Raw genomic sequence first — 27,186 nt, forward strand, 5'->3', positions numbered from 1 at the left:
GAAACTACTCTTTTGGAAATGGGGGAAGGGCACGTTCTCCTATGATTATACATTTAAGGAGAGAATGGTGCCAGCTCTTCACCATATGCATTATGCATGGTCTTTTTTTTCTCACCTACACATGTGTGCACAAATTTTTAAAAAGTGGAGATAATGAGAAGCACACGAAGTCTTAATCCCAGTATTAGATCACTTATTAGATTTGACACAAGCTAATCTAGCTTCATAATTTTCAGAATACCTCCATGATCATACGAATCCAAGCTATGTGCATAAGGACATCAAGAGCAGTAACATTCTGCTGGATTCAAAGTTCGGAGGCAAAGTTGCAAACTTGGGACTGGCAAAATCAATAGAAGATGTGGAACAACGCACATGGCACATTGTGGGCACTCAAGGATAGATGGCATCGTTGGAGTATTTGGCTGAAGGTATGGTCTCGGAACGAGTACCAGAAATCAGAGAAGGCGGATAAACCCCCAGATAGTAGTGCCCTTCCCCTGCAGTCCCAAACGTCAAGTTCCATGCCAAGGGTAGACCAATATGTTAGGGAATGCGAGAGAGAGATAAGCAATCTTGAGAAAAACTTATTGAAAGAAATAAAAGGGTTGTCCTATCAATCACAAATTGAATCAATTCGTAAGAAGTGGAAACTGTAAAGGAAGAAGGTGCGGTGGTGACATTTTTAACCTCAAACACATATATTCACTAGCACTCATACGTAAAGAATTGATTATAAGGAAGCAGAAATCTCATTTGAATCTTTAAATAGTGAATGATCTAATACTTGGATTAAGAGTATGTGGACTTTTTATTGTCTCCACTTTTTCTTTTTCTTTTTTGAAACTAAACAGGGAAAGTGCACGTTTCCCTATGATTATAAATTTAAGGAGAGAATGGTGCTGCCTCTCCACCATGCCTTGTGTATGGTCTTTTTTCTTCTCACACACACACACACTCGTGCACAATTTTGTGGAGACGATGAGAAGCACACGTAGTCCTAATCGAAGTATTAGATCACTTACACTATAAATGTTGACAATGAACTTCTTGCTTCCTTGTGACCAATTCACCAATCACTAAAAATGGTATACATTCTAGTAATTATCTCATACTTTCTTTGAAATATGTCCACAAGGCTAAGTGTCTCTTTTATGTTAACATGGTCTTTTTCATTTTTCATATATAGATTGCACTTCACTCATATTCACATATTAACTCATATACTCACATGTTCATTAGTTAATGAATACACTATGGTATAAACTAAGGTTCATACCATAGTGATGATATATTTTTAAAATACAAATCTAAGGTTTTACTCAGCCGTACACTCTCTTCAGTGACCACATTTTTTCACTCAAAAGAATTTATTGGTGTTGTGCACCAAGAAATTTGGCCACATCATTTCTCTCCCCCCAACATGTTCATAGAGACAACTCGCATATTCACACATATTTGTTTATGAAGAAAATAAAACAAATTCCTCTCTTACTCTCTATTTTGACAGTGTATGCAAAGCAAGCTTTTTTAAATCTCTCTCAAGGACCTTTTATATAAGATCAATCAGAAGTAGTCGAGATGGCATTGTTGCACAAGACATGGAAGAGCTGTTATGAGGGAAACCTTCACCATCATCAGGATTCAGAGACTCCTTAAGATCATGTACACATTATATAACACACCGATTTATTGCAAGGAAAAAAAAAGGTAAGTGGGCCATCATCTCTTTGTGATCACCGACCTGGAGGAGTATGATATAAGGAGATTGCAAGGGTTCTGGAGGAGTCAAACGTAATGAGATTGCAAGGGTACTGATGTCCAATGGGAAGTTTATCATTATATAGCCGCTGCTGTAAAGATGTCGTCCAGGACTCCTCCAGTGTCAAGATGGCCTCCAGGATGATGAGTGGCGCTGTCGAGCCGACTGTGTGTATATCCTGTTGATGTGTAGTTAGGGCAAGAGTCACTCTAGAGACTATTTTACTTTTGTCGGTAGAGACCATTTGCCGGCTGACGTGGGGTAGGCTCTTCTATCGTGCTTCTTTGTGGACTATGTGCGTGCGCATGTTTGGAAGGTCTTCTTCTCCTCGTTCGGGCGGTCCATACTAGGTGGTGTTGGAGTGGCCATGCATTGGAGACTTTCGCTCACAACTGAAGAGGCACGCCTACAAAGGGGCACATACAAAGGGTGGCTCTTCTGCAATAGCGACACACAGCTTCGAGCAGCAACTGCATCAAAAGGAAGCAGCATCAGGGGACAGTCAACGGCACGTAATATGCACGTACAAGGAGGTGCCATCAAGAAGAGGAGAGCAATCCAAGAAACACCATCACAAATCAGGTTGTACCTTTTTTTTTTCAGCAAAGCTACGGTGCATTTTGATTTTCAACAGCTACACCAGATAGATCATCAACCATGGTGACAACATAGGCCACTAGAGGAGAGGCCACATGCTCTCCTACGACCTTCCATTCGCGAGTTATAGATCCAGGACATCCTTCAGTGATATCATCGGGATCTCAAGGATGACCCTATATGAGGAGGATATACCGATACATTGTTCCCCCGTCCCTTTGTACATAGAGCCAATGTAGTACGTTTATGTTTCTATGTGTTTATTTTTTTCATGTTCATGGACCACACTTTACTTGGCACACTTTTGTAACACTTATGGTCTCATAGACCCGTTGGGTCTTTTGTAGACATCTTGAAAATGGTGATTTTGGAATTACAATGGAGCTCTTTGGTCAACTATAGGGATCGTTATGGCAACATATTTAGCCGGAGATGTGGTCTTTCATACAATCTTTCATACAAAAGTCCCTTTTAGGTTGTAAACTAACTTCATAGTCTCTTAGTTTCACTAGTTACAGGGTATGCCCAACATCAGAAGGGCGAGGAAGCACTAAATCGTTTTGAACAAATGCAGCGTGATGCAACGTCTCTCCAAACATAGGTAGGGTGAGGAAGCACTGAATCGTTTTGAACAGATGCAGCGTGATGACATCTCTCCAAACACGGGCACCTTCATTTACATTGTAGAGGCCTGTGGGCAGCATAGGAGCAGTTGATGATGAGATTGTGGGGTTCTTGGAAAAGATATGGTGCTTGGCGATGCTTAACACCACGTTGGTGGTGCAAGGTCTGGAAGGTTAAACATAAGGATTTGTAAGCGTAGATAAGGGGCCATTACAAGGAATGTGGATGGCAGAGGAAATGTGGGCGGCAACTCTGAGTAGATGAAAGGCTCATGGCTTTGCATCTATCTAGCTAATATGTAATATAAGAAATATTTTCTCTTGTAGGAGGGGGGCTTTACCCCTTCCTATGATGTGTCCAGTCCCCTATCCTTCCACCTCTCTCTCTCCCCCTCCCTCCCTTTATGTGTGTGTGTGTGTGCATTAGGAATTTTTTGGACCCAAAAAGGGCCTCCTAATAAGGATTCCTAATTTTAAGGGATTAGAGCTTAAAAAGCTGGGCTTAAGGGAGACGAAGGCTATGATGACCCCTATTTTTTACCTTGCCACATCAGCCATACCCCCCTAGTTTCACTTTTTAAAGGGAATATTCTCATACTCTCTCTCTCTTACTTTTTGACTTTTCTCATACTTTCTTAATTTTTAAATTTTTTATCTTTACTCTCTACAAATTGAATCTTTCTTGTCAGTTTGATATCTCCTTTCTCATTAACTCCCACCATATCTCCCTTCCACATCAGCAAAACATTCTCGTATTTAGGTGGGCCCCAAAAAGTGAAAAAAAATTTATTCCAAAAAGCTTGTAATTCAAGGGTCACGTCAGAAGCCTGCCAGGAGCCAGTACATCCATAACTAACTGTCAGGTCCCCACAACCCCATAAATATAACTAATTGTCAAGAACCACTACATCCATGAGATCCCAAAATTGTGGGGATCCCAAAAAATTATTATTTTTTAATTTTTCTCATAAATGTAATTTATTGATGAAAAACTCCATGTTAGTATATTTGTATATCAAAAACATCATTTTCTACTTAGAAAAACGGATTTGTGTTAAACCTGCAAACAACAGCAAAGTTTTAACAGTCTCTCTTTCTCTCTCTCTCTCTCTCTCTCTCTCTCCCTACTATGAGGATCTCTCTGCTTTAGCTTCTTTCTATGCTTAGCTATGGAGTCTTTGCAAGTTGTGTGTGTGTGAAGCTAGAAAACGGAAGGTTGATTTACACATTCGTATTCTTGAAGAGTATGGCAGCTCTAAAAAAACCCATCCTATGGATGCACAATCTATCCAAGCTCGTAGGATAGCTAAGGAGAAAAATGTAGATCTTTGGGTTGATGGGCATCTCTATCCAATTGACCCTCCATTAAGAGCAAACCCTCCTTTTCGTAATTTATCATCTTTTATGCAATTTGTTGGTGAAGGAGAGCTTGGCTTGTTTTAAGATATTGCACAAGACTGACTACAAGTGGAGCTTGGCAAACCCATGTTCTCCATGTGGAGATGTCATTCAGTATATGGATGAACACATCAGCACGTACTCCATCATGTTTGAGGGTGATGAGGGCCTATGGGTTCCAGTTGACCTCATCAAGTACATATTCAGGGAAGACAAGAATTTTAGATTTTGCCTATCCAGGTTTTTAAAATCCCTCACAGAAAAGGACTACAGAAATGAGGAGGAAGACTTATTCTTGGATCTACAAATGGACAACATCGGCACTTCTTTCCTGAGCTGGGACATGGTTTTGGTCCTTCTGTTACAAGAGGGTATGGCGAAAGAAAGTGGCAAGGAAAAAGAAAAGGGCAAAGTAAAGCTAATGGAGCAGGTCCAAGAGGCCCATGCTGAGGAAGAGAATGTTACAGAACAATGGGAGGCCTCAATGGCATTGGTGGCTCTACAAGAGAATGTCCCCGAGGAGGTTCCGGACCTAGTTCTAGAGGGCGATGAAGTACTTGAGGAGGTCCCAGACCTTGTTATCATGTCTTTGCATCCAATCATTATTGATGGGAAAGAGTTTTTGTTTTTGGATGACATTGCCAAGACACTCGGGTTTCGCGAGGATGAGGGACTGTCTATTATTGCCGTGAATGCTGGGGGTCAAGACAAAGGAAAAGTGAAAATCTCTTTTGAAGATGACAACCTCACAAAAGCGCTTGCATACGATATTGGTAGCAGTACCTTGGAAGTTGTAGTGGCCAAAGCGCTCGTTGAAATAAAGCAAGATGTGCAATTCTATGAGAGCGTGGCTGCCTTTGAACCACACATGCCCTTGGTTGCTGGCGATGCTCAAGACCAAGGAAGCATAAACTTGACAAATGAGCAACTAGTTGCAAGTGACGATGCAACTGAGGTATGTCCTAACTTCTTAGTTGTAAAGCAAATTATTTTTAGTTGTATCATTTCACGCTTCCTAACTTCTATATTGACATGTTGACAGACTGCTTTTAAAGTGGACAAGTTTGCTATGCGCGTAGGAGGAATGCGGCCAAAGTCAGAGGGTCGAGATGCATCTCTTTGGCACTACATACCTGCCCTCAGAGCCGACATAGTGCGGGTTTTTCATTTAGACTATGCAGAGATCGCCTATGCCGAGCTCCTAAAATGTAAAGCACTTAGTGCAGTCTTATCGGAGAACCCCTTAGCCTCGAACATAAATAAATGTATTTTGGTAGCTAGGGAAGCTGCCTTGTATTGCTTTACGGGCAAGCATCTCGGCTCAGTTTTAGGCCATTGTGCCCTTTCTCAAGCTCAAGGAATCAATGAGCCGAGTGATATATTCCAAAGCTTAGGCCAGAAACCAGCCTCTAGAACTCTCTCTCCTGAGCTCTTCCAAGAGCTTATTAAAAAGATGTGATGCAAACTTCTCTTCCAAGTTTAATAAAATTTTTTTGTTGTGCATTGTAAGTTGTGATTTTTCCTGGCGTACTTGTGATATACCATTTCAAGCCTCGCAATTTTAAGATTTTGTTCATGTGTTCATAGAAAATATTGTTTAGGATTCATTTTAAATGAGATCGTGATTAAAAAAAGTAATGGAGATTGGGTTAGAGCGGTATGAAAAAATGTTATATTTATAGATGTATACACACTCACATATATGTACATATATATGTACATATATGTATATATATACATATATATATATATGTGTGTGTGTGTGTGTGTACCTATATATATATAAGATTCTGGGGCTATTGAAAGATATATATATATATATATATATATATAATATATATATAATATAAAAGATATATAGGATATATATATATATATATAAGACATAAGATATTATAAGATTTTAAGGCTATTATAAGATATATATAAATATATATAATATCTTATATAAATATATAAGATTTTGGGGCTGTTAGGGCACCTAAAGGGTCTTATGAGCCTCACTAGACCAAAGATATCAAAATAAAAATAAAAAAAATGCCATGTGCGCTACGGCGCGTAAATCGACATTTTGACCTGGTCAAACTAGTGATTAACGCGCCGTAGCGCACATGGCATTTTTTTATTTTTTTTATTTTTTTGGCCTTGAGGCTCATAAGGCACTCTATAAGGGTCTCTAGGTGACTTTACAGGATCTACCTTTTTTGTATATATAAAAATATATATATATGTGTTGTGTGTGTGTACATATATATATATATATATATGTGTATATGTATATATATTTGTATATGTATATATATATATGTGTGTATATATGTTTGTGTGTGTATATATATATATGTGTGTGTGTGTGTGTGTGTGTTTGTGTGTGTTTTTTCCTGTGTGTATAGTGCTTTTATATTTTTTAAATGAAATGTTCATTGGCACTGAGCATACAAAAAAAATGGACTCAACAAAGAATGTAACACAACTCAAAAAGCTTTCATTAATGTGTGAAAATGCTACAAAGGAATTTGGGAACATTACAAAATTTTGTAGAGAGAATTACAAAGTGGGTTAGCCTATTGAGGTAGAAGGCTACGCTCTAAACGTAGACGTAGGGCTAGGGACATATCTACAGGCTTCAAAGTAACTCTCTTGGCATGTACCATAGCCAGCACTGAGTCTTCAAAAACAGAAACTACAATATCTTCAGCAGCTTCTTGAAGAGCTTCAAGAGCTGTGCTCTGTATGCGGTCAACCCTGTCAGAATATTTTTCCATTGTTTCTCTCACCAGTCGAGAGAATGGTGCCTTGGGGATGAGAAGATCTGTGCTTTTCTGATATTTCCTAATCTCTCGTAGCGCGACTGTCCCTGGCCTCCATTTTCTCTTCTTCTTTGTAACTAGTGGAGGCGGTGGTGGTCTTTGATTCTCCCACAGTGGTCGTTCAGACCTAAACTTCTTTTTCTTTTGTGCACGCTCTTCCTCTTCTTGTTGGTCCCGAAACTTGCCCTCCATTCTTTTACCACACTTCTTGACTGGACGTCTGGATGTTGTGGCTGCTTGTGGCTGTGCTTGGCTTGCCCTCCTTGCGTCTTCTTTGGGCTGCTGTCTCTTTTGCATTTTTGTCTCCCAAGCTGCCCTCACAAGAGCAAACTCTTTGTCAATGGTATCTTTCGTGATGCCATAGGACAAGAGCTCGACCTCCCTGTTCTGTAAGATAACCTCTAGCTGTTCTAGGGTGTCGGCCTCAATAACAATCTCCGGTGGTTGCTCTTGACCTTCCTCGGCTTCTTTTTGACGCTGCTCTTCTTCTGCTTCTCTACTAGGCTCTGCTTCTTCAGCTTCCTTCCTGCGTTGCGCTTCTTCGGCCTCCTTCCTGCTCTCTTCTTCTCTCATCTCCTTTGCCTCTTGCTCTGTTACGATAGGTGACTTGTCCTTTTTGCTGTAGCAGGTAGTGGGCCGAGTTGATCGAAAAACCGCAAGTCTTGCTCCTGTTCTTCTGGCATGGCCTAGGTATGTACGAATGCAAGAGATAGTGGGAGGGCAAGAGAGAGTAGAGCACAAAGAAGAAATTGAAATGTGGTGGCTACTCGGTGGCTATAAATGAAAAATGACTTAAATATGTCTATAAATATAATTTTTTAAAACTTTTAGAAAATTTAAAAACACAAAAAGATTATAATCAGAGAGTTTAAGCCCATGAGGAACCACACCGACGCTTGCTTGCTACCCACTGCCGTAGTCTCTCCCTAGCATTTGATCTGTTGTATCCTTCAGTTCTTCTTGCATTAACAGTTTTCATTATTTGACGCCTAAGACACAAATTACCGTGAGTTTTCTACCTTTTTTTGCCAACCAAAACGCGATAGAACCAGTTGAACATTTCATGGAGTGCATTACTCTTGACTTTGCCACCACCATGGCGAGTGCCCTTAAAATACACGGCCTTTGCTTGGTAATGTGATTTCTCCATGCCTTGATTGCTCCAAAGTGCTAAAGAGCCATATCTATCAAGAAAGTATGGCCCATGTGCATACAATATATGCTGCATAGAAAATTACAAAAAGTCAACAAACAGTATGAAGAACATACTACAAGGACACAAGAAATACAACATTACCATGTAGTGAGTAATGTGTGTTTCTCCCCATGCCTCGACCATTTCTTCTGTAAATCTACAAGTGGCTTGTTTAAGTGCCTCAATACCATGGTCATCCAGGTGAGGTCGCTCTAGAAGATCGACCATTTTATTACACACCTCCCATACATGTGCACGTTTTAGGCCAAGCCTGGCATCATTTCCTCGATATGTTGTGACATCACATATCTTCTTCCAAATTTCAAAGTCAGTGTGGCTATGAGAACCCAAGTGGTTTGATAGCAAGTGTCTTGCCTTTGATCCACCCATGCAAATTTTATTAGGGTTGTCTTGTGTAGGGTTTGATTTTCTGTCCTTTGTCAAGACCACTGCTCCAGCATGTAATCCCATAGAGGAAAGTACACCCTCTAGTGCACGTATTGACTCTTCTCGTCGATCTTCGGGCTCCATGTTCCAGACATAGTTTATGTGGAGCATCAATAGCTTATCCAAAATCCTGAGTCTTGCATGTAATGTGCACACATGCACTTGACATAGTGGAATTTCCAAGATTGGGTTCCAAGCATTGTCCTCCTGGTCACGACTAGGTGGCTTGCTCTGGTCACAACTTAATATGCCATTATGCCATACCTTTGATCCTTTCCTCTGTTCAGCATAAAAAATGATTGCTTTTTTGCACCCACCTATTTTTGACTTTTGCCTTTGCTAGGTTGTTTCCCTTTTACTCTTGAGTCTACTGCTATCTTGGAATGACAACAGTAAACACATGAGAATATAGTATTCGCACCTGTTTTACAACCCAACATACACTTTAAGGTTTTTAGATCGCCACCCAAGTGCCATTCAATGTTAAAGCAGCCTATTCCGGGAACATCAAGCTTTTGACCATTGACCTGACAAGAGACGACATGTTGAATGCCAGACTGTTCAAAAAATACCACCTCAAGGTATCATGGTTCTCTTTTGGGAGGACCCATGCTGCTTGCCACCAGATGTTCTTCTCTGATTGAATGCCGTAGTAGTCTTGCTTATGCCCTTGACCCCTATTGTTGCTGTCTTCAGGTGCATCCAACTCTTGGGTCTCTAAAGGCTTTCCTCTAAGTGCTCGGCTCATCAAGGTTAAACTAACACGCTCCAGTCTTTGACCTTTAACCACTTGACATTCATCCAGCTTCAAGACAAACACGGCATTTCCACCTCTCTCTTCAAGTGTGAGGCCATAGTACTGAATCATTGCTTTTTGTAGCACTTCCATGTCAATGTAGACATTGTTATATGCATTGTATTCAAAGGGTTTGATTGTTGGCATTGGCATAATATCCTCCACCCACTTGTACCCACCCTCGAACATGGATGCAATATCACCATTAGCACACTTCTTTGCCATCTGTAAGCTATAAAGTGTTGGAAGCAAGGATTGCATAACTCCGTTTGCTCGCAACCCTAAAGTGATTGACCTGTACATTGCTCTGTAACCTTTCTGGCTAATACCTGCTGAGTCACATATATCAAGCATCTCTTTGGGTGTGACAATTTCTTTGATTTCCTTCAAGAAATGTTGACGAAGGGTCTCCCGCAGCTTATCATTACCAGAACCTGTTATCATTTCCATGATATCCTTCTCTTGAAGGACATGCTGAAGAAGGGAGGCATTAACATTGTCCTCAGCGTTGTTACATCCTAGTATAGCTGTTGCACAAGCCCTACAATCCCAAGAGTCACCCATGAGAGATGCTTTATTCATTAATTGCTTCTCAAAGCTGCTATAATTCCTACAAAAATTTTTACGTGGTTGTTTGTTTACGCCTCTTGCATGCGCCTGCTGTCTTAGAAAGTAACCCAACAGTTGCCTTGCGTGATATCCAATGGGAAGGTGAGTGAAATGGTGAACACGGCGCCGAAGATTACGAGTGGAGTGTTGAAGACAAACATAATTATCGGTAAATTGATTTATTGTGCGCACACGATCCGCTAGATTATTCTTCTGCACCTCAAGCTCCTCTGAGAGCTCTTTAATCCTCTGCATCAAACTATTGATCTGCTTAGTCAATGCCGCTTGAAGCTGGTCGAAGGCAAATTGTGTTTGCCTCTTTTTAGCTGCCTCATCTAGCCACAACATGTGTAATCTCCTACAATAGCCAAGAAGCCCATTGAAACCATCACCAACAAACTTAAGAAAACTTGTAATGCTTTTGAATGGTGGAGGGGCACCAGATATTGGATCTGGTGGATAAAGATTTCCATCAATCCAAAGATCAATGGCCTTTGCTCCTTGCATTTGAAGCTGATCGTATGAAATATTGGGTGCAACATGCCTACTGCGTAGGGTTGCGTATTCTGTCTCCAAATCAACCTAAAGGCGGATATTAGAAGGCTTATTGGTGATGTCTTGTAGTGCCATCTACAAGAAAGTAGGCTTGTAAGCTTGGGTTGAATAGGAGTGGAAGGAGAAGGATATGGTACCAAAAAATAATGGGAAGAATGGAGATGAGGGTTGCTTCTCTAGAGCTGCATTGTGGATAGAGAAAGAAGCCAGAAAGGGAGCCAAAGAAACATAGAGAGGGTTGGAAATGGTGAGACGAAAATGCAAAGGAGACAATGCATCATGGGAAGCTTCTTTAGTGCAAGCTATGGCTGCTAAGCAATATAGATAGAGAATACATCATGAAAAGGTTCTTCTGTGCAAGTCATGGCTACTACTGTGGGTTTGGAGAGAGAACCAAGTATTGTAGAAAGAATGCTCCTGGTAAGCTTCTTCCTTGCAAGCCATGGCTACTACTGTGGGTTTGGAGAGAGAAGGCTCATTTAGGAGTACAGACCTGCTAGCTATGGAGAGAGGACCAAGTACTGTAGAGAGAATGCTCATGGTAAGCTTCTTCCGTGCAAGCCATGGCTACTACTGTGGGTTTGGAGAGAGAAGGCTCATTTAGGAGTACAGATCTACTAGCTATGGCTTTTGGAGTAGAGAAAGACGCTTTTTTCCATGGAGAAGGAGTGCAGGGCATTTTAGAGAGAAGATTTAGAGAGAGAAAGAGATCTGGTGTACACACAAAAAAGGGGGGAAGAAAGTGACAAATTTTTGGAATGTTTGGAGTTCGAAAAGGTTGCTGCAGGCTATGATAACTGACTGACAGCCCATTACAAAGCTTTAAAGTCACCTAGGTGGCCAGATCTAAGAATATCTCCTTTTTTTTTGGTGAAAAATCAAATATATGCTTTTTAGGACTAGGCCTCTAGGCTTGGTCAAAGATGGATTAGCATTTTAAGCATTTCACTAAACGTCCAAATTAAAGGGCCCAAGAAGACTCCATTGAGTTCCTAATGGAATTCTTGGTGAGAAATGAGCTCTCATGAATGCATTGATATACATTATGCATATGCATTATGCAATAGGCTTATGTGTAGGCCTTATGCTTGCTTAGTCTACGCATAAGGGGTTTATGTTAAGTCTACGCATAAGGGCTTATACGCAGGTAGCGTCGATGGATCCATCACAAGACCCTGATGTGGCAAATCTACTAAACATTATAAACGAACGATATGGACAATAGGCTTGGACTCAGCTTACTCTCTCATAGTACCATCACTTGTGATATTTCACATACACAAAGTAAAGCTTGCATGCATTCTATATGTCTTATTGTTTAATCTTATATGTAGGCGGGCTTACCATCGAGTCAATCGATGCCATGGGGGCAATCTACCCCCTTGGCCAGGTGACGCCATGGGGACAATCTACCCCCCTTGGCTAAGTGACACCACTTGGCCAGTCGGGTCAGTCCATGCCTTTGGTACGCGCAGGTCCGAGTGGCGTAGGACCATCACGGTATGGCTGTGATGAGCCTACACCACCTTTCACTTCTAGACCCACCCGCACTCCCTCACGTTCGTCTTCACCACGACGAGGATAACGTAGTAGGGAGTCTAGGGAGGCTAGTAGATGTTCCAGTGGGGGGGAAGCAGGTTGCTTTTTTGTTGGGCAGAAGCAGCACTAGGTCTCCCAAACAATGAGTCTCCCCAGCAGGGGGGCTCTTCATCTACACATTATGAGTGAGTCCTTGCTGGGAGACCCATTTCACAATGCACCTTGCCATATAACGTGGATGCCGATGATGCCCTCATGAGATGAATGTACGAGGGAAGTAAGTCATGAACCGCATGCATGTACTTGCAAACCTGGAGTTCACGAACTCCTTTAAAAAGTGGAAAGCACAAGATGAGCTTTCAAAGATTTACGTCCTTGATGTGCTCTCAAGACGGAGTTCTCTGTTCAACGTGCGAGTCTTTGCTTCTCCGAGGAGGAGTGGACACTGGATGAAGAGGCGAATGAAGCTTTTTCTCTCTAATAAGAGAGCAAATATGAAGAGAGCATCAAAGAACAATTTGGAGAAGCCCATGGTTTGTACAAATGAGGAGTGGAGGCATGCACGAAGCTTCGTGAGAAAGCACCCACATGCTTTCCAACAACAAGCGGCGGTGAGTGCTTCCCAACTATGGAAGCGAGGGGCTTCACACTTTGGCTCGAGAGGAAAGTCCTCCTTCATTGCTCGTTTCGTAGGTACCTATTTCAATAATCATTTCTTCTCCTTTTTCATTTTGTTTTGTACTTTATTGTTTTCTTGAACTCGTTTCTTATTTTATTAATTGTTTTTTATAGAGGAAGGTTGTTAGGCATGACCCAACAAAGGAGGAGTATGACTATGGATACTACAGAGCCCCTCGTCTGTAATTGTGGGCATGGATGCGTACACGAGGTGTGGACGAGGGGGTTTTGGGGACTTAACCAAATGAGGTAAGTGAGCCTAATTAATCCTTCTCTTATCTACATCTAATTATATTTTATTGCCTTTTCTTACCTTGCACTTTATGGAATGTATGTAGGATGGTGAGGAAGAGGAGGATCCTGATTACGAGTATGAAACGGTTGAAGGAAGTGAAGAGGAGGAGGAGGAAGAAGACGATGATAAGTCGAAATCCAATGAGGATTCAAGTTAGCCACACCCCTTCATTCATATTTTTGTTATATATATGGATAAAGGCCTGACACTATGAAATACAATAAATTTCGGGCTCAAATGTTTGTTATAAAATTGTAAAATTATGCTTGTTTTAATTCTTTTTTTAAAAAAGCTGGGGCAGACTGGGGAGTGCTGTGCAGACTTCCTGTACAAATGCCCCAGTCTGCCCCAGCTTTTTTTTTTGGCACAGTATTTTCGCTGCTCAACAGCAATCTTTTAGCAGCAAAATTTCGTTGTTCAGTAACGTTCATAGCAGCAAAATTTCCGTGCTGTGAACAACGAAATATCGCTACTGTGAACGTTGCTGAACAATGAAATTTCACTGCTCAACAAAAAAATTTCGCTGCTGGTGCAGCGCTTTTAGCAATGTTTTTAGCAACAAAAATAGCTCGATATCCAACTACCCTCTAGTTATAGAAACGTTGCTATTTTCGCTACTATGCCCTCATTCTGTTGTAGTGATAACGGCTCTTCACTCTACCATAGTAGGTGAAGGGAGCGATAGTACCCCTTAAGTAAAACTACCGTCACCAACAGGAAGTGAAGGTAGGGTTTCTTCATCCATGGCTAAATTCACTACATCTAAAAAAAGAGAGACGATAAAGTCGAGCTATGCTTAGCACACCACAATAGGCAACCCTAAAGCTCCTCATCTATAGATCTATGGTCATAGCTTCTCACCATCACTGTTGCTCGTCGACTTTAGTTTCACACAAGCAACTCTTCTTTGTTGCATAAGTAACCCTTCTCTGTCAACATCGTACACATTTCCTACGATGAATATCCTCAAGTCCAAAACAACGTTAAAAATTTGCCACTCAATAATGCTCTTTATGTTAAACCTAAAAATCCTTATTGCAATGCAAATACATCCCCTGCCTTGAGCAAATCTAGATCCAAGTCCAAGCACAATCGTAACCTTTCCCTGCCCCCTCCACCTCCTGTCAACAACAAATACCAAGAAAGTCAAGGCAATGCAAAAAGAAAGCTCACTGTACAAACCGTACCCTCCCTACATAAGCCTTGGAGTCAAGCTATTTCAAAACCTCTCCTTTCTCTTCCTCTTTTTGGCATTGTAAACTGGTGCATAATAGTAGATAGATAGACTTTCATGTGATCGGCCTACTCCCTTCACCTCTTCTCACCTCCCCTCTTCACATAAACAAAGGAACCCTTTACAAATCTCAAAGAGAGGCCCATCTTCATGGCTCAAACCCTTATCGTCTTTGTGTCAACCGATATGTTGATGTCGTCTACGAAGCCAACCATCAACATATCAATGCCCAACCATCTCCATCCATGCACTCTTCACCTACACAAGTCAACCACCAATATCCTCTCCATATTTGCCTTCCCTCTCTCTCTCCATCCATGCACTCTTCACCTACACAAGTCAACCACCAATATCCTCTCCATATTTGCCTTCCCTCTCTCTCTCTCTCTCTCTCTCTCTCTCTCTCTCTCTCTCTCACACACACACACACACACACACACACATCTTTATTTATTCTCTCCTCTTTCTTTCCTCCTCATTTTTACCACTTGAAACATAACTAAAAACATTTTTTTCAAACAAAAAAAATATGTTTATAAAACGAAGTCTCTCTCTCTCTCTCTCTCTCTCTCTCTCTCTCTCTCTCTCTCTCTCTCTCTCTCCCCAAATGAATTAACAAAGTAAAATTGATTTAAAAAGAATAATCAATTATGATAATTATTAAATTAACAAAAATAATTTTTTAAAATAAGAAACGAATTCTACTCTCATATAATTTTTTTAAAATAAGAAACGAATTCTACTCTCTCTCTCTCTCTCTCTCTCTCTCTCAAACAAACAAATTAACAAAGAAAATGAATTTAAAATGAAAAATTAAGTATGATAATCAAAAAATTTACACGAACATTTTTGAAGACTAATTCTAATCTCTCTCTCTCTCTCTCTCTCTCTCTCTCTCTCTCTCTCTCTCTCTCTCTCTCTCTCTCTCTCTCTCTCTATTTTCCTCTCTCCCCCAACAAAGAAAATACATTTTAAAAAATATTATTTTCATCAACCATGGTGACAACATAGGCCACATTCTCTCCTACGATCTTCCATTCGCGAGTTATAGATCCAGGACATCCTTCAGTGATATCATCAGGATCTCAAGGATGACCTTATATGAGGAGGATATACCGATACATTGTTCCCCCGTCCCTTTGTACATAGAGCTAATGTAGTACGTTTATGTTTCTATGTGTTTATTTTTTTCATGTTCATGACCACACTTTACTTGGCACACTTTTGTAACACTTATGGTCTCATAGACCCATTGGGTCTTTTGTAGACATCTTGAAAATGGTGATTTTGGAGTTATAATGGAGCTCTTTGGTCAACTATAGGGATCGTCATGGCGCCATATTTAGCCAGAGATGTGGTCTTTCATACAAAAGTCCCTTTTAGGTTGAAACTAACTTCATAGTCTCTTAGTTTACACTAGTTACAGGATATGCCAAACATCGGAAGGGTGAGGAAGCACTGAATTGTTTTGAACAAATGCAACGTGATGCAACGTCTCTCCAAACATAGGCAGGGTGAGGAAGCACTGAATCGTTTTGAACGGATGCAGCGTGATGACATCTCTCCAAACACGGGCACCTTCATTTACATTGTAGAGGCCTGTGGGGCAGCATAGGAGTAGTTGATGATGAGATTGTGGGGTTCTTGGAAAAGATATTGTGCTTGGTGATGCTTAACACCACGTTGGTGGTGCAAGGTCTGGAAGGTTAAACATAAGGATTTGTAAGCGTAGATAAGGGCTAAAAGCCATTACAAGGAATGTGGATGGCAACGCCTTGTAAGAGGGTTCAACATGGGCGGCAACTCTGAGTAGACGAAAGGCTCATGGCTTTGCATCTACCTAGCTAATATGTAATATAAAAAATATTTTCTCTTGTAGGAGGGGGGCTTTACCCCTTCCTATGATGTGTCGAATCCCCCCTCCTTCCACCTCTCTCTCTCCCCCTCCGTCCCTTTGTGTGTGTGTGTGTGTGTGTGCGCGCGCGCGCGCGCCTTGCGTTTTCAACAAGGCATATTATGATTCTAAAATAGATACATATATGTAAGCATACTTACATAAACACATATATTCACTAGCACTCATACGTAAAGAATTGATAATAAGGAAGCAGAAAGCTCATTTGAAGCATTATATAGTGAGTGATCTAATACTTGGATTAAGACTATGTGCACTTTTTACTATCTCCACTTTTTTTTTGAAACTAAACAGGCAAAGGGCACGTTTCCCTATGATTATAAATTTAAGGAGAGAATGGTGCCACCTCTCCGCCATGCCTTGTGTATGGCCTTTTTTTTCTCTCTCACACACACACACATACTCATGCACAATTTTGTGGAGATAATGAGAAGCACACTAAGTCCTAATCCAAGTATTAGATCACTTACATTATACATGCTGACAATGAACTTCTTGCTTCCTTGTGACCAATTCACTAAAAATGGTATACATTCTAGTAATTATCTCATACTTACTTTGAAAGATTTCCACCAGGCTAAGTGTCTCTTTTATGTTAACCTGGTCTTTTGCACTTTTCATATATGGGTTGCACTAATATACTCACATATTTACTCATACCACATGTTTATTAATTGATGAATAGACCATGGTATAAACTAAGGTTCATACCATAGTGAAAATAATTTTTTAAATATAAATCTAAGGTTTTACTAAACCTTACACTCTCTTCAGCGATGACATATTTTCCTTTCAAAAAAATCTTCGTGTTGCGTGCACTCTCTCTCTCTCTCTCTCTCTCTCTCTCTCTCTCTCTCTTCCTCTTCTTTGGCCACATCATTTCTCTCCCCCTAACAAATTCGCAGAGACAACTCACATGCTCACACCTATTTGTTTATGAAAAGTATTAAACAAAAGTGTTTTGTCTTCCTCTTTTCCCCTTGTTTTGACGGAGTATGCAGAGGTGAGCTTTTTTCTCTCGTTGACATACACAAAATCTCGACACGTCTCTCTCTCTCTCTCTCTCTCTCTCTCTCTCTCACTCACTACTGTCCCAACCATGGAATGGCATGCATGACTTTTATAGGTCACATGGAAATCTCTGGACTTAAAAAAGGTAAAGTCTCCAAAGCCTTCATAATTGTCCCATCCAACAATTTAAAAAAATAATGAAAAAAACTTAAACAATTATTACACGTCACTTGAACCTCCTTAATAGTTTTTCCTTCATGTTCATTCCCTCAACCCAACCTAAAGGTCTACCTTAGGTTTCATCATTCTTATTAATTAATTAATCTAATTGCTGCCCAGGCACTCTAGCTAAATATATTATTAAACATATATATAGATATTATGATCATTATAATATATGCTATACCATGATAGTTCTATACCACGATCGTGGGTTGCCACGATAGTTCTATATGCTATAACACAGTAATGCTCTATGCCTCTATACCACAATAGTTCTATATGCTATACCACAATAGTGCTATATGCTATATCATAATAATGATATGCCATGATAGTTCTATATGCTATACCATGATACTCATATATGCTATATCGAGATAGTTGTACACGCTATTCCATGATTTGCTATATGCTATATCAGGAAAGTGCTATATGCTATATCACGATAGTGCTATATCAAGATAGTGCGATTGTGGTGTTGTGGTGTATATATCCCATTTATAATCTTATGCTATATCACGATAGTGCTATATCAAGATAGTGTGATTGTGGTGTTGTGGTGTGTATATCCCATTTATAATCTGCATATTTCCATCGATCGTATATCGACGTTCTTTCTACTACACAATGCTAAGAAAAAAAAGGGGCATATTGGTATAACGTGGAAGCCAGCCATCCCACCAGGGTTCGGGAAAAGACGGGTTCAGTTTAGCCTAGAACTTGTTCAACTTGGGTGAAATCCTTCTCATTTTTAGGTGAGAAGGAAATAAAACCCTTTCAGATTTTATATATTTTAGTTATATTTTTTTACTTTACATAAAAAAATCCCTCTCAAAGATGGCGATTTCCTTCTCATTCAATGTTGAAAAGGATTTGGTTCCTTCTCCCTAAAAAAACTTTCCCGAACCCTGCATCCCACATTATCCCATGTGTAAGACCCCTACCACTCCATTTACTCTAGTTGCCAACGGAAGATTACAAGGCCAATTCCTTTAGGCCAGGTCTATTCCATTAGACCTTTGTTCACTAAGCACGACCTCTCACTAGGTCTCTCTCAGACGATGACCAATCCCGTTAGGATCTTGTGGATGATCGTGGAGGAAAAATCCCACCAAATATAATCTGGGTTCACAAGATTTTACGGAACCTCTCCACCTATGAGCCGCTAGAATGGTGTGATCATCCACCAAACCCATTCACTCAGAAGGCTGCCTCCACCAATTTTACCAAGAGAACACTCGGGGACATTGGCCTCTAGCGATTGCCGTCATATGGCTCACCACTCAGGATGAACCCACACGGAAAAAATTAGGCTCCTGCGATACCGCCATCATGAGTCCTACTGCCTCAGAACACCATCGAGGCTACCTCGGCACACCATTGAGGTTACAATGCAGAATTAAAAAGGCCATGTACCTCCATACCAACAGTGGGTCACGCTTTTCAGGCATGCATAAGGCATTCCTTTAAAAACAAGAATATACAAATTTTCTCAATTTTATTGGAGGGGAATCTTGTCAAGAGACCCATTCCTTTTTCTGAACTAGCATTCTTGTGTGCATACTAAAATCCTCTATTCTTGACTCGAGCATTACATCATTAGAATTATCCACTTATATTCGTTCCAAGGTCTCGGTCACCATACTCTTACTGGCTAGTTTCTGGACTTCTATTTACCAAGTATGGGTCACACATAAATTAATTCCATTGAGTCACGCTAGAGCGGCTTATGGAAGAATCTTTCCCTCGAGTCTTGAACGCATATCTTTATCATGTGAAGATCACTTCATGGGGTTACACAAAAATCTTATGTGATTTACACTCATCACATGGGTCTTGAATGTACGAAGCATTCTCAAGTGGGTCGCACATGCACTTTATGTGTTTGCACATAAATCTTATGAGTTTGGATCCTTTTTATATGATTTAGGTTATGTATTCTATGTGCACAAACTATTCTTATATGATGTAGTATGTACAAACTTCAAAGGTTTTTAGTAGAAAATGCAGAATGCTCCTCTCATCCAAAAGGTTGCAAGAGAATGGTCAAAACTGTTGCATTTATAGTTTTCTCCATTCTCAAATATCCTCTTAGAGGTGAAGAGGAGGAACTTGAGGAGATTGAAGGCTCTTCAAACTTTTGCTTTCTTAGAGATTTGGAGAATGGTCAAAGCTGCTGCATTTATAGTCTTCTCCATTCTCAAATATCCTCTTAGAGGTGAAGAGGAGGAACTTGAGGAGATTGAAGGCTCTTCAAACTTTTACTTTCTTAGAGATTTAGAGGCACATGGTATAGAGGAGAAACTTGGACCTGAGGAGGAGGAGAGGCTTGCTAAGGATAATGCAATCACAGAGTTAAAGGCACATACAATTGTTCAGTCACCCAAGGCATTAGGACTTGTTTGGGGTCTTCTTGGGCCCTTTAATTTGCCCCAAGCCTAATGACAGTCATTAAGGAGTGGTGCAATGGGAGAAGGCCATGTGGAGAAAAATGTTGGGTTTCCCTGCCCCTAATATGTAGGGGTCAAACTTGAATCATACGTTTTTTTTTAAAGAAATTGGGCTGAAAAATGCAAAATCTTTCAATAAAATCAAATTTCTCACCTTTTTTTAATAAAGACAGCTCAAACTGGCATAAATGACCCCACCTCAAAAAGTGGGCTAGGGCCAAAAACGCCCCCCCATCATTATCCCTCATTTAAAGCTACTTTTCCCTCTCCCCACTCCCTCTTCCTCTCTCTAAAACTAGCAATTCGGTTTTGAGTCTCTCTCTAACTAAAAGAGTCTTTTTTGGCCTCCTCCCTCCCCATTCTGCCTTCCCCTTCCCTCCTAAAGTTAGATCTATCTTTCTGTGCCTTCTTGGCTATGGAAAGCTTGGAAAACAGTCCACTTTTTCCCCCATCAAGTCCATCCTATCTTGCTTGCACACATTCTTCACTCTCCTCTTGCTAGCTTATACATATTCTTGACTCCTCTTGCCAGCTTATATGCTCTGCTAGCATTAGGTTGCAGAGATCTTCTTAGCTATGGAAAGCTTGGAAAACAGTCCACTTTTTTCCCCATCAAGTCCATCCTCTCTTGCTTGCACACATTCTTCACTCTCCTCTTGCTAGCTTATACACATTCTTGACTCCTCTTGCCAGCTTATATGCTCTGCTACTAGCATTAGGTTGGAGAGATCTTCTCACACACCTACAACTTCATAGCATTTAGCTTAATCGGTTAGCCAAGCACAATGAGTCGCCGACCTCGTTCAAGGGTAGAGTCCTTTAGCAGTAGCAACGAACAAGACGACACTGGCTTGTGGGCTACAAGCACCTTTGCAAAAGGAATGTGGGTGACGATGCGTCCAAGCACAAGGGGAGCCCACAAAGTCTCTCGCAGATACATAGGGTTAAAGTCACACCATTGGAAGGGCCGCATAGTGGATCTCAAGCAGGGGGCTGATGGAAGCAAGCAGGTGATGATCCAACACGTCTACAAGGCATCGCAACTCCGTGTTGACAATGCCAATCACAAACGCTTTCCTGCAAATTGTAAGTTTTATTTGTGCTTCTTGTTTTATGGGCTGCACTGAGACATGCTAATATCATTTCATGTTACGGAAGCTTGATTTTTTCAAGTGTGTTCTTGTAATGTTCTGTGCAGACATCTTTCCGTCGACATTTGTGGAATGGGAGCCTTTAGAGGCCCTTTCTGGAACCTTTGAGGCGCACCACTTTGAGATCGGCAACCTACTATATACTGGTTGTTCGGCATCAGAGCTTTTAGAGCGCTCAGTTTTCTTCTTTCATGCAGAGTATATTGTACCCACGTCAAGAGATGGTTCTGGGACTCTACGGAGGCTCCCTACACCAAGTCTCACGGACCATGATTGGCCAAAGCCCGACAATACTTTGGTTGCACTAACCAGACGTCGGATTGAGATTGATGTGTGCAATGCAATGAAGTGCACCTATGGGTCACATCGTGCGACTCTCACGTTCTTCATGCCTTTACATTTGTTTGTGTTTTTATTCAAGGAGGCTGATGTTCACTGGACTCCTACAATGTGGATTGCAAAGGGAGGCACAGTAATGAGTGCCTTTCTGCCACCTTCGTGGGATTTGAAGGTTATTCAACATCAGGGTGACAAGATAAAGTGCATGGTGGTGTCGGAGAAGATGGTCGTTCGGTACCAGCTTGGAAAGCAAAAACTCTCTATTATCTTTCCTTACAGACGTTGGAAGCTGACTAGAGGCGAATGGCAAGCACTCGATTCGGACATCAACGATGCAGAACAGCTTGATGTACATGTTAGCACGCAAGCTGATGTGTGGGATATCGTAGTAAATGCTGATTGGAATATGGCGAACCTAAGGGAGTACTTAGGCCTTAGGTTTGCACTGAAAGGTGACTTTTCATTTGTGATTGATAACACACCTCTACGTAAGAGAAAAGAGGCATCTTACTTTTGTAAAAGCATTCCCTTCCCCAGATGTATCCATATCAAGCAAGCTATGTAACAGATTTTGAGAGATTAATTCAAAACAATTTTGGCTACTCGCAATTTGCGTTCAATTTTGTGCACTTTTAAGTTATGTCGCGTGTTTTTATTTTTTTGGAGGTTTTAATTGAGTTTTTAAACATAAAAAAAGTTTTAAAGACCTCTTTATAAGTCACTTTTGGCCACTTTGAGTTCATCTCCTCACTCTCAGCATCTTTGCGGTCCCCTCGCCTTCTTCGCTACTCAAGCATGGCCACTCCCGCCCAAGCTCTCCTATCTCAATTGCACAAGCTTGACCTCGGTCACTTGATTGAGAAGCTTGCACCCATCTTTCAGACATCTATTGACATGGAAGGCACCGCCGAACTCTATAATGACGTGTTTGGGGCGTTCACTAGCTACATGGACACATACATGGCTGAATATTGTGTCAACTTTGAAGACGAGGAGGGAACTTGGGTGCCTGTGGATCTTATCAAGCATACCTACAAAGCGGACAAAAATTTCAGGTTCAGGCTTGCAAGATTCCTCAAAGGCCTTAGTAGCACATATCTAAGGGAGGAGGAAGAAGATAACCTGGTAGGTCTTGGAATGGGCAACATCGGCACATGTTTTTTGAGGTGGGACATGACTCTTGCCCTCCCGATCTTGGAGGGAACAGAGAAAAGCAAGGGAAAGAGGAAGGCCACTCCTCCAAAGAAAGCCACACCTTATCTCTTGATCAAGGAAGCTGACCCAAAGGAGGAGATTGTCACCCCAGTGCAAGAAGCATCTCTTGCACTTGTGACTTTGGCGGAAGAGCCGCAAGCTGAGGCTGTGAAACGGGACATTGAAGGGGACGATGTCATGGATGAAGTTCCAGAGCTCGAAGTGCGAACTCTACACCCCATCATAGTAGAAGGTGTAGAGTTCTTATTTTTGGATGACATCGCCCATGTCCTTGGGCTGCACCAGGATGAAACTCTCTCAGTCATTGCTATGTACGCTGTCGTGACGTGGGCGGTGTTGCTGGGAAAGCGCGAGGCTTCTGGCTGTGAGAGTAGCTTCCAAAATCCCAAGCATTAAATGTCTTCTCAGCTTCTCATGGAACAAAGTATAGCATGGTATTAACTCAATCTCTTGACTCAGGCATACATTCAATGGGATTGTCTCCACAACTCATACAAGACACACCATCTTCGACTCTGATGATACAAGGCTTATGGCAAGAGAACTCATCATCATCATCATATATCATCATCAAAGATTCATCATGGAAGGTCTTCACATAACATATGCTATATGTTTGTACAAAAATGCTATATGTTTGTACAAAATGTTTGACATGCAACAACACTCATGAGACAAAATAATAAAACTCACAAGACATCACCAAATCCAAAGGGTATACATATCTTCAGCATATGCATGTCGACAGCCCATAGTATAGCACCCAGTACTCTCTCTTGTCAGCATCCAGCTATTGCCAAAACAAAAAACAGTGACCCACTCTTCACTTCCTCTCCTTCATTAGCTCTTCCAGTTCACAAGAGAAGCATTCCCCCTTCCACTGAGACGGCTACCATCATTGGAGCCTCCTAGGCGGCTCTGCCTTTTTGTTTGTTACTAGCCACACCTACAAAAACCAGCATCAATCACACGCTTGTCATCGCCAGCAGCAATCACGGCAGCTACACCCAACACAACTCCTCCTGTGTGCATCCAGCCCGTTGCTCTCCACTCCAGAACCCGGAGGCCACCACACCTTCCAGCCGTCGTCTGGGTCTGCACAACAGCACCTCCGCGCTTTCCTTTCTGCAGCGCCTGTACCAGGCAGCTATCCGCTACCCGAGAGTCTCCTCCCTACAGCCGGCACCTCAGTCACCACCTCTGAGGCGGCCACTATTCGATTCGCTGCAGCTCTTCTCTCCAAGCGATCTTCTACAAGGTAGCTTCTCACCTCGTCTCGCCTCTCTGCAGCAACTCCTCCCGGCGTGTTCCCGCTTTATCACCAATCAGCCTCTACAATCCAAGGCCGCCCAGCAGCCCTTCTTAGTGCACCCGGCAGCCCACACGGCGGCTAACTGTAAACTGTTCTTGCTCTTCTCTCCAAGCGCCTGCAGCCAGCAGACCGTCTTTATTCCTGGCAGCCACTTTTCCTCTCTCGCTTTTCTGCAGCGTTCCAGCCAGGGTCCGTTGCGCCCTCTGCTCCTTGCACTTGTAGACTACCACCGCCTCTCTGATCCTCCCTTCCACTACGCCAGCTCGCCACCCTCTGGAACATCACGCTGGCCGGCTTCCAGAAATATGCGCTGGCAGCTGTGTTTATCTCCCACGTGATTATCTTATAAGTGGCCATATTTTCCATCATTTATTTTATTAAAGCCACTAGTTTTTCCATTTCACACTAAATACCCAAGGCAACATAGCCCCTCGTTATTTTTTTTCTGCCCTTCCTTCCATACACACTTCAATAAAGCTTCAAGTGCCCACACATACCAAACGGCCGCACACACATACGAACCATCGAACAGCTGACATCTTCTCCATCATCTGACCTCTCACCCGACAGGCCTGCAACAAGCTCAAAGCCAATACTGTCAACCCTTAACACCTGGCGACGCCCTTAAAAGCAAAACCCTCCACACGCCATACATCCCATATGTACACAGGCACTTAATCCCATGCATCTGGATTTGCATTTAATAGCCTCACATGCATGGTTTCACACCATAGACGTGCTGTGGCACGACATCCACCCCCTCTAAACCTGCACATCCTCTGGTATGTGCCACACAGGTCCTGTATCTTAGAAATCACATCTGAATGGATCTGCTTTCCCACCTGGATCAAATACCAACCGCTTTTGGCATATGTGCCATATCCTTTGCTCATATGAAGCCCTATCCTCACTTAGATTCCCTGCATATGCATGATTACCCTCATCATTCAAAGTGGGATGCTCTTCAAAATGATTTGCTTCAAAATTTTCCTCAGGCCATGTTTGAAGCCTTTGCACCACATATTGTATGGCCACACCAAGTAACAACTACATTAACAGCATGGAACGCACACTTGGTAGCATCCCGTCCAAATCTACCTTGCCTGGATCCAGCTCACCCACTGACAAACATTCATTCTTCTCATCCAAAGACGGAAAAGCATCAACACATACAAAGTCCAACAAGGCATCATCGAGAATAGCCTTCAGATCTGAATCAATCTCATCACAATCATTTGGCTTACATAACACCTGCACATCCTCACTTGCAACCAACAGTTGACTAGCATCAAGCATAGAAGAGCCCAAAGCTGATGGGGATCTATTATATACCATGAAATCATCCAATGCATCATCTAAGATAGCATCCAATTCAAGATCAATCGCATTAAAGCCATTATCATCTTGCAATCCCACATGTTGATTATCATGAACATTCATACCCCCATAGCTATATCCATTTGGTTGCTCATATGCAGCCTCATGAGGCTCTGTGACCACACTTTGCATATCCTGCATGTTATCTCCCAGTATTTCTTGATACCTGTCTGCAGATGGGCTTAGAATTATGGGTCCCTCACCCAAGTACCCTTGAATCTGTATGTCATTGAACCCTGTATGATTCAAAAAGACAGATTCAATTTCCCTTTCCAAATCATCATCATAAACAGGCTTCCAAGCTCGAGATTGTTGCTCACAAATGTGGTTGCAAGGTAACCCTGACACTGATGACATAGCATCACCCTGTTTATTGTTGGAACACCCTGTTAGCATTCCAGAATAACCCAAATCCAAAGAACCTTGGCAACCAGCTTTAGAAGCAACATCACTGTTGGAATCACCCATATCACTCACCCCCTCTAAATCAATCACACATACTTGTGGCCCATCTGCATATTCATGTACATCATCCTGCTTATAAGCATCATAACCAGATAAGAATGCAGTAATGATAGCATCTTCTTCTTGTCTTAGATCTTCAAACTCTGCAATCATGCTTTCAGCAAGAAGCATTGGTTCCTGCTGTTCTTCACACATATGATACGACACCTGAGGAATACCCTTCGAAGGAGCACTTTCGTCATGAGAATCCTCAAGTTTACACAGCTTACATGCTTCACAGCCCAAGAGGAAACTATTAGCGATGTCCTCTTCCTCGTGTATTGGGTCTTGAGCACCTGTCCTGAAGCTCTCTGAATCAAGTGTCTCCTCAAGCATAGGCATACACACATCATTTGGTATGATCATAGGACCCTGTATGTCTGCACCCTCAAACAAGGAAGACAGATTATACTTGCAGAGTTCACCCATTGCATCTTTATGAGGCTGTAGCAAAGCATCCCTTTTGGCACTGTAAAGGCCTTGTTGCTCACTAATGGCTTTTTGCAGTCCCAATTTAGCATAAACAGCCTCCACAATCTCTGTATCAGCCTTGAATAGCAATTGATTGTCCTCCATAAGACATGCATCGACAACCGCTTCTAAATTGGCTCGGATTGTTGCTGGAACACTATCATAGCTCACATTATACCTGGAACTCGCATAAATAAGTGCATTTGCAAAATCACTCCATCGTTTGGAGTGATACTCTGCTAGTTCCAGCACTTCATCTTTTAAATCAGGACTTATAAGGTATGCAAAAGATGCAATCATCATGTTTTCTGGAACCCCTTGATTCTCCATCTCTGTCTCGTAACACCTTAGATAGCTTTCTGGATCATAACCATCAAATATATTGACCCTGTCATATACCAATTGCACCGCAATTTCCACCGCTTCCTGATTTCGCTTTTCTTCTTCAATCTTTCTGAACCGCTCTTCAAGCTCTTTCATCTCTGCATATAAATGCTCCATTTTGCTAGCCATCTCTACGTACTCTCACCCCAGCGGTTTCACGTCGGGTTCACCAAAGCTGTCGTGACGTGGGCGGTGTTGCTGGGAAAGCGCGAGGCTTCTGGCTGTGAGAGTAGCTTCCAAAATCCCAAGCATTAAATGTCTTCTCAGCTTCTCATGGAACAAAGTATAGCATGGTAT

Source organism: Cibotium barometz, chromosome 19, assembly GCF_041138505.1.
Source record: "Cibotium barometz isolate CiBa-2024 chromosome 19, ASM4113850v1, whole genome shotgun sequence".
NCBI classification, from domain to species: domain Eukaryota; kingdom Viridiplantae; phylum Streptophyta; class Polypodiopsida; order Cyatheales; family Cibotiaceae; genus Cibotium; species Cibotium barometz.